This window comes from Artibeus jamaicensis, unplaced genomic scaffold (genome assembly GCF_021234435.1).
Source record: "Artibeus jamaicensis isolate MK-2021 breed Jamaican fruit bat unplaced genomic scaffold, CSHL_Jam_final contig_484, whole genome shotgun sequence".
NCBI lineage: Eukaryota > Metazoa > Chordata > Mammalia > Chiroptera > Phyllostomidae > Artibeus > Artibeus jamaicensis.
This window is the reverse complement of record NW_026521859.1, coordinates 4,540,346-4,548,884: the sequence shown is the minus strand read 5'-3', so window position 1 is coordinate 4,548,884 and position 8,539 is coordinate 4,540,346. Positions and strand designations below refer to the sequence as shown.

General features: G+C 36.2%; 1 pseudogene; it reads right to left on the bottom strand.

Annotated features, from left to right (window-relative positions):
• Positions 1-951: 951 nt before the first annotated feature.
• LOC119053624 (uncharacterized) lies at positions 952-1,083 on the bottom strand (annotated as a pseudogene).
• Positions 1,084-8,539: the final 7,456 nt, after the last annotated feature.

Here is an 8,539-nt window from a genome sequence, read left to right as displayed (position 1 = left end):
TTTAAGACATAAGAATAACCTTAGAAAAAAGAAAGTCTGTGAGTCAGTGAAGATAATGTTATACTACTTCAATAAATAAGGAACAAGAGGTATGTGTAATAGACTGATGCATCTAAGAAAAAAAGCATTTAAATTCTGGGCAAGCAGTAAAATTAGGCCAAGAAATAAAAATAATGAATGTCTTCAGTTACCCAAACTTAGGTGAACAAAATATTGTCAGAGTTGGAGATGAGGTTTTTCACAAAGGACAGAAGACTGTGTCCTAGAACAGGTAGTTCATAGGCAAAAGAAATACACTCTTTTGACGGTTGCACTGAAGAGCTGATTCAGAGGGTGGTAGTCTTGAGTCCAAAACCAATTAAAAAGACTTTATTAAAAGGGAAGGAGCCAATCTAATTGTTTCAGGACTTCTAAGTATTTAAATAGTGTTGAGAAGAGGAATACATTCAGAGATTAAACAAACCCACAAATATGTATGACCCATAGAAGGATTGTCAGCCTAGAATCCTGTGACAAATGGCATGAGGTAACCTCTGGGTGTGTGAATTGTGCCCAGTATCCCAGTGGTTAACTGTGGGGTTCAGCTGAAGGAGACTTGTGCATATAGGTGAGACATGACTGAAAGGGAGTTAAAGCTGTAAAATGCAGACCTTGGTGATCCTGTCCTATTAGTTACAATGCAGGGAAAAATCTAGGTCTGACTATATACATCTTTCTATAGCAAAGCAGACCACCCAAAGGTTGGCAAGCAAAAAAAGGCAGTTCAAACAAAATAAAAAACATTATTTTCCTTTTGTCTGTGTGAGGTCTCAGCATCTGGCTCCCTGCATTGTTCAGGTGTCAGAATTTCCAGAGAGGCATGTTGAAGTTAGAGAAAAATCCACAGAAAGCCATGTGGATTGGAGACATAGGCACAAATGGTAAGAAGAAGAGCAGGTGATGAGGAAGAAATAGAGATCACTGTGGATGTTAATAAATGTTAGATTTTCCCAGGTAACAAACCATGCTGGGTTTAAAATAACCTTTTTAAACTGATAAGAACAGATACTACACTTGATCTTAGCCAAAAGGCCGAGAAGCAATAAAAATAACCTTTTTAAACAAAGTTTTTTATTTTATTGTTTTCCGGTACATTTCAGTCCCCTTATACGCACCACCATCACTACGCTGTTGTCATGTTCATGAGTCCTTTTTCCTTTTTACCCAATCACTCTACTCCCTAACCTCCCTCCATCCACAGAGCTTTCGCCTGCTCTCTATCCATGAGTCTGTTTCTATTTCTTGTCAGTTCAGTTGGTTCATTAGATTCCACAGATAAGTGAAATCATATGTTATTTCTCTTTCTTTGACTGGCTTATTTCACTTAGCATAATGTTCTCTGGGTCAACCCATACAGTCGCAAAGGATAAAATTTTCTCCCTTTTTACAGCCAAGTAGTATCCCATTGTGTAAAGGTCCCATAGTTCTTTTATCCACCCATCTACTTATGGACACTTGGGCTATTTCTATATCTTAGTGATTGTAAATAATGCTGCAGTGAACATGGGGGTGCTTATGTTCTTTCCAATTAGTGTTTTGGGTTGCTTCAGATATATTCCCAGAAGTGGGATTGCTGGGTCAAAAGGAAGATCTATTTTTTACTTTTTTGAGGTTTCTCTATACTGCTTCCACAGTGCTTACACCAAACTGCATTCCCACCAACAGTGCAAAAGAGTTCCCTTTTCTCTACATTCTCACCAGCGCTTGTTGTTTGTTGGTTTACTGATGGTAGCTATTCTGACAGGTGTGACATGGTATCTCATTGTGCTTTTAATTTGCATTTCTCTGATGATTAGTTAGGTTGAGCATCTTTCCATATGTCTATTGATCATCTGTATGTCCTCTTTGGAGAAGTGCTTATTCAGGTCTTTGCCCAATTTTTTAATTGTTTATGTGTATGTATGTTGAATTTTGTAAGTTATTTATAAATTTTGGATATTAAACCCTTATCAGATATATTGGTGAATATGTTCTCCCACACTTTGCATTGTTTTTTTTTAAATTTTGGTGATGTTTTCTTTTGCTATGCAAAACCTTTTTAATTTGATGTAGTCCCACTTATCTATTTTTTCTTTTGTTTCCCTTGCCTGGGGAGATATATCTGATAAAATACTGCTATGAGCAACATTTGAGATTTTGCTGCCCAGGTTTGCTTCTACAATTTTTTTTATGGTTTCAGGTCTAACATTTAATTCTTTAATCCATTTTTAATTTATTCTTGTATATGGTATAAGAAGGTGTTCTAGTTTCAATTTTCTGAATATATCTGTTCAATTTTCCCAACATCATTTATTGAATAAACTATCTTTAGACCACTGTATGTGCTTACTTCCTCTTTTGAATATCAATTGACTGTAAAGGTGTGGGTTCATTTCTGGGCTCTCTATTCTGTTCCATTGATCTGTGTGTCTGTTTTTAGGCCAGTACCATTCTGTTTTGATTACTGTGGCCTTATAATATAGTTTGATACTAGGTAGAATGATTAGGTAACCTTAACCCAACTTTGTTTTTTCTCAGGATCACTGTTGTGATGCAGGGCATTTTGTGGTCCCCTATAAATTTTTGAAATATTTGTTCTTGTTCTGTGAAATACAACATTGGAATCTTGATAGGAATTGCATTCAACCTATAGATTTGTTTGGGGAGTATGAACATTTTAACAATGTTAATTCTTCCTACTCACGAACATGGTATGTGTTTTCATTTATTAGTATCTTCTTCAGTTTTTTTTCAGCACCTTATATTTTTCTGAGTACAGGTTTTATATCCTTGGTTAGGTTAATTCCTAGATATTTTATTCTTTTGGAAGCACTTGCGAATAGGATTGTTTTCTTAATTACCCCTTCTGTTTGTTCATTATTGGCATATAAAAAATGCAACTGATTTCTGGTTATGAATTTTGTATCCTGCTACTTTGATGAATTTCTTTATCAGTTCTAGGAGTTTCTTGGTGGAATCTTTGGAATTTTTCTATGTAGAGTATCATGTCATCTGCAAATAGAGACAATTTTACTTCTTCCTTTCCAATCTGGATGTCTTTTATTTCTTCTTGTCTGATTGCTGTGTCTGAGACTTTCAGTACTATGTTGAATAAGAGAGGTAAAAGTGGACATCCCTGTCCTGTTCTTGATCTTAAGGGAAATTTTTGTAGTTTTTGCTTCTTTAATGTGATGCTGGCAGTGGGTTTGTCATATATGGCTTTTATTATGTTTACGTATGTTCCCTCTACTCCCATTTTGCTGAGAGTTTTTATGATAAATGGGTGCTGTATTTATTGAATGCTTTTTCTTTATTTTTTTATTCTCTTTTTTTATGGTAAACAATTAGATTTTATTTTATTTTTTAAAAGCTTTATTTAGTTATTTTTCAAGTACAGTTTTTTGTCTATTTCTCCCATCCCAGCCCCCCGCCCCATGCTCCCCACCTCCCTCCCATTTCCACCCCCCTTAGTTCTCGTCCCTGTGTCCTTCCTATTTGTTCCTCCAAATCCCTCCCCTTTTTTCCTCTTAAATTCCCTTCCCTCTTATTATTTTTTTACCTTGTGACTCCTTTTTTTCTCACTTTCCTTCTTTATTGTTTTATTTCTTCTTCTTTTTTCCCCCATTTTATCATTTCTTTCTTTCTTCTTCTTTTTTTTTTTAAATTCCCACAAGTGAGACAAAAAAACCTGGAACTGTGAAAAGACCAGAGGTGAACAGAAACAGGGGTCATCCCAACAGCTGAGACAGTGAGACAAATTATACTTTGCTACTACAGAGAACCTGCAAGGTATCGCATATTTGTATTATTTTATTCATTATTCTTATATCTTTTATTTTATTAGTATTTTTGCATTCCTCTTCTATCTGTTTAGTCTTCTTTGTTTGGCTGGTTAAATTGTATTGAATGCTTTTTCTGCATCTATTGATATGATCATGTGGTTTTTATCCTTCATTTTGTCTATATGGGAACTCACATTTTTTGACTTGTGAATGTTGTACCAACCTTGCATTCCTGGGATAAATCCCACTTGATCATGGTGTATGATCTTTCTGATGCATTGCTGTATTTGGTTTGCTAATATTTAGTTGAGGATTTTAGTGTTCATATTCATCAGGGTGATTGGCCTATAATTTTCTTTTTTTTGTGGTGTCTATCTGGTTTGGGAATTAGGATAATGTAGGCCTCATAAAATCATGCTGGGCCTTTTCACAGGAATTCTTGTTTAGTCCTCAAAGCTTACTTACCTGGCAAATGAAACTTGAAATGTTAATCTAATTTTATTATTCTCAATCGATTGTGACAACATAGTGTATCTCAGTCCCTCGCTTTTTAGCTGCGTGACTTTAGGTGAGTGATTTAACTCTGTTATGTCTAGTTTCCTTATTTGTATCACACGTCTGATAATTACCCTGTAAAGAATTGTAATCTGTGGCTTTGTTTGCTAAAATTAGATACTGTAGAATGTGGGACCTATTGAAATTTGAGTTATGTCCAGGGCTTCCTCATTCCCTCAACTTCACATGGCTGGTAAGAAGCTTAGAAACATCTTTCAGGTTGAGTCTCATGGTCACCCTGGGACATGACATGAACGAGGGCTGCTTCCTCTACCTGGCCTCACTTGTTATGTCTGCCTTGTTCCTGTGTTTTTACAAGTGAAACAATCTGCTGGACTCATGGGAAAAAAGCGTTTCTCTCTCTGAGCCATGACTCGACACAAAAGTATGAACTGAGAAAATTTCTCCCATCAGCTCTTCTTTTTACATTAAAGGAACACAAGATTCTAAGGGGAGTGGCTAACTCAGAGTACCTTTGGCTGAGGTCATCAAAAAAGGCTCAAAAATGTAATTTTATTAAGAGAAAAATATGAACTTGATGTCTCCAAATGTTTTAATTATTCACCCATCGTTGTTGGAACTTGCCCTCTGATGTTGGCTCTGAGTCAGATGCAGATTTAGGCAGCATTTTAGTGATTATTATGTCAGCACTAGTGCTTCTTTAGTATTAGAAATAAACTCAAGAATCTTATTTTTTGTTGTTATTAATTCATGTTTGTTTTATTATGAGGATAAAAAATTAACATTATTGAGGTAAAATTAGACTCTAAAATAGCTCAGAAAGTCATAAATATCCCTGTGAACTAAGGGGTGTGTGTGTGTATTTGCATCCCAGAAACATAGGAAACCTATTTTAGAAGAAAGCAAGCCTCAGTGGGCCAAGTAATTCTTGCTTCAAAGAGTGACCCTACATTATAAGTCACTAAAGCTATGCTTCTATTTCCATATCAGAGATAAGGTATACAAAAACCTGTTGCACTTTATATAACCTATTTACTTTGATTTAAATGACTATATTTTGAAGCTTCAAAGTACTGTTAACCCTTTAATGGAGGTGCACAAAACCATAGTAATATTTTAAAGTACCACCAAAAATTACCTGCTGAATAGAAGCAAATCAAATCTTTTGTCTTCCTGTGTTTGACTTAGGATTAAATATGTATACATCTTCTTCCATCTTTGTCTTGAAGAAGCAAATATAGAAGTGGCTGTATTATTTGATATGGGGAGTAGGAGACTACCTTTATAGCCAGAGCATGGTAGGCACTGAAGTTTAGAAGAGGCCTCAGTAGTCAGGCAGTTCACCCATGGGGATTTCCATTTAAATAAACTGAAACTGATCCTCGGTTCCAGGGAAAAAGGCCAAGTTAGCCTAGCTCACATCTTCTACAAATTTGAGATCACATGGTTCTTTCAGAACTGTTTGAAAAAGAGTCCTTGTTTAAATGATTGCTTTCTGCTGCATAAATTATAGTATTTTCAACCATAAACTCATCTAGAGGCTAAATTAGGTAAGTGGTGACTGAAAATATGAGGAAAATACTTGTTGTACTTTTAAATTTTAGTTAACCTAACATAGGCATATATCCTAAGAAATACATCAGTATTCAAGATAGAGTGATGAAAGACACTGGCCCTGGTTGCTAGATCAATAAAATGTAGATGAAATGCCTGCTGGGTCATCATCCTGGGTGCTTCAGAGAAACAGATGAAGTGTGATGTATGCTTTGTCCCCAGGAAGACTTTCCTAGTCATTTTCAGACAGGATTTTCAGAGGCCAAGGCCTTTTTTCCCCCCAAATGGAGGAGTCGCCCCTGGGCCAAGGGAAGCTCAAGAAGGTACTCCAGGACCCAGAACTGCTTCAATCCAAGCAACTTTCAGGAGGAGAGAGGGTCTTCCTACTATTCCTTACGGGAAAGATTCCACTACTTTCAATGAAAGTCAGAAGGTTAGCTAATGCCTTTATTTCAGAGATAGTTAAAATTAAAATTTATGATAAAATTTTATCATCCCCTGTCCATATTTTTTTCATTTCCTCTCACTGCGCCCCTTTTAATATATAAGCTCATCATAAATTCCTCCAAGGGAAAATTTTGTTTGCCTAACAGAATTTTAAATAGCCACAAGTTATGGTGGTTATTTTTCCTGTGGGTGCCTCCGTGAAGAAACTTTATAGGTTTTGTTACTCTCTCTTTCGGATCGCAAGTCCAGTGCATGTTAATTTCTCTTTGTGAATTAAAACTAGATTTCTTTCAACTGAAAAGAATTTACTAAATCCTTAATATGGATTCAGAATAGATGTTTATCCCAAGGGCAGGTAGGAGAAGGTGTGGGTATAAAGTAAGTTTGAAACATGCCCAAGAGTAGTTCATAGAGTAGCTAGGCAGACAAGATGAAGACCCGAGAAGTCACAATGAATAAGAGGGAGTTTCTTTATAGAAAAATTCACTTTCTGCAGCTAAACTTCATGATGAGGTGAAGATGATTAAATATGATTAAAGAAAAAGAGTGTGGACCGGGTCAGCAAGGGGAAGAAATAGGTTATGTGAGTGAAAAGTAAAAATGCCAGCTCTTAAGAGTTTTCCCGACATCACAAATACAATGTTAAACTAAAGAGAAAAACTAGTAGTACCTTCGAAGGGTCGTGCTGCCAGGGGCCTTGGCATTTCCATAATGGTGGGGAAGGAGGGACATCTCTGATTTCCATAGTATTTTGTAATTAATTTGGTGCTCTTATGGAAAATTAATTGGTTTTCAGATAATGAAATAGAGAGAAATTTTCAGAGTCTGTCATATTAAAAGAAATTCTCTTTAATAGACACAACGTCAGCCTGATAATGTGGTCTTGCTCCCTCAGGTGCCAGATGCAGTTTCAGGGTAGCCCGAGAGAGCCTCGGCGGCTTAACAGTTAAGCAAGCTTCTCCCTTGCAACTAAAGCTAAGCAGATTAATTAAAACTTAAAAGCATTATGATTTAGTTATGAATAACAGTTTGCGGTGACAGAGCTCCCTGTCTATAATTCACCATAACAAAATGACACTTGGGCTCGCTGCTGCTATAATTAGCTTTTGATATACTATTTCTTGGAAATTTCTCACCAGCCACAGCCTGTGTGTTTCCAGATGTCCTGCACATACTTAAAAATGGTAAACATTAATTTATAGGGATGACAGCTGTGGGTCAAGTTTGAGGTTGATTGATAATTCCTTATTCAAATGTATGCCTATGCAGCTTCATTTGTCATCTTCTAGTGAAACAGAAAGCTATTCTACCACGTTCCTAGTTAATATTTCATTTTTTTCATAAATTATCTGTAAAAGCAAAAGCAGTAGAATTTAGACCTTTCTCCACCATATGGCATGGAATATTAATGGATCTGAGGGTTTTTAAAAAATTATTTTGCAGCCAGAAGGGTTGTGATTTGTTAACCTGACACCTTGTATTTGCATAGTACTAAGCACACAGTGGGCGCTCAATAAATGCTGCCTACTGACTGTGAGGGAGCTCAAACGTTTTCTAGGTGACAGAACATAATTCCTCCAGGCAGTCTTCCCATTTTATAAATTAAGCAATAGCAGACCTGAGAAATTTTCCCGAGAGGTGATAAAGTGATTTATCCCTAGGTCACACTCAACTCAAGAGCATAGAAAATGATCTGTGTTCACAGAAAATATATCCTCTATCTTATTTATCAGGTTAGACTCAAAGTACACATTTCACCAAGCCTCCTTTCTCTCTAACTCCTAATATGGCACCAAAAGAGGCCCCTGAAACATAAAGTAGAAGTTCAGTCCTTTGGCAGATTGTCTTATCTGTAAGGCGCCAAGCTGGTTGACTGAACTTTCCACCAAACTAGCTGTTTTGTTTTTTTATTTTTGAAATGACAATTTGTGCAGAATTTTTGTACTTTTGGTATATAGTCATCTTCTGAATGCCTGAATCCCTGCTATGAATATATACCTACAATTATATGAAAAAAAAGAACTCATCAGTATAATAAAATGTATAGTTGAACTAGTTATTGGGTCTCATGCTGACCAAATATCTGGAAAATGACCAATTTTGACGAAGTCTATGTGTTTCAGTGCTGTATAACCCACCTCCTAGTCTATATTACTTTAACCTAACTCATCCACACAAAGGATGTCCTTTTAAATATCCTCCTACTGAGCTACCAGAAATTG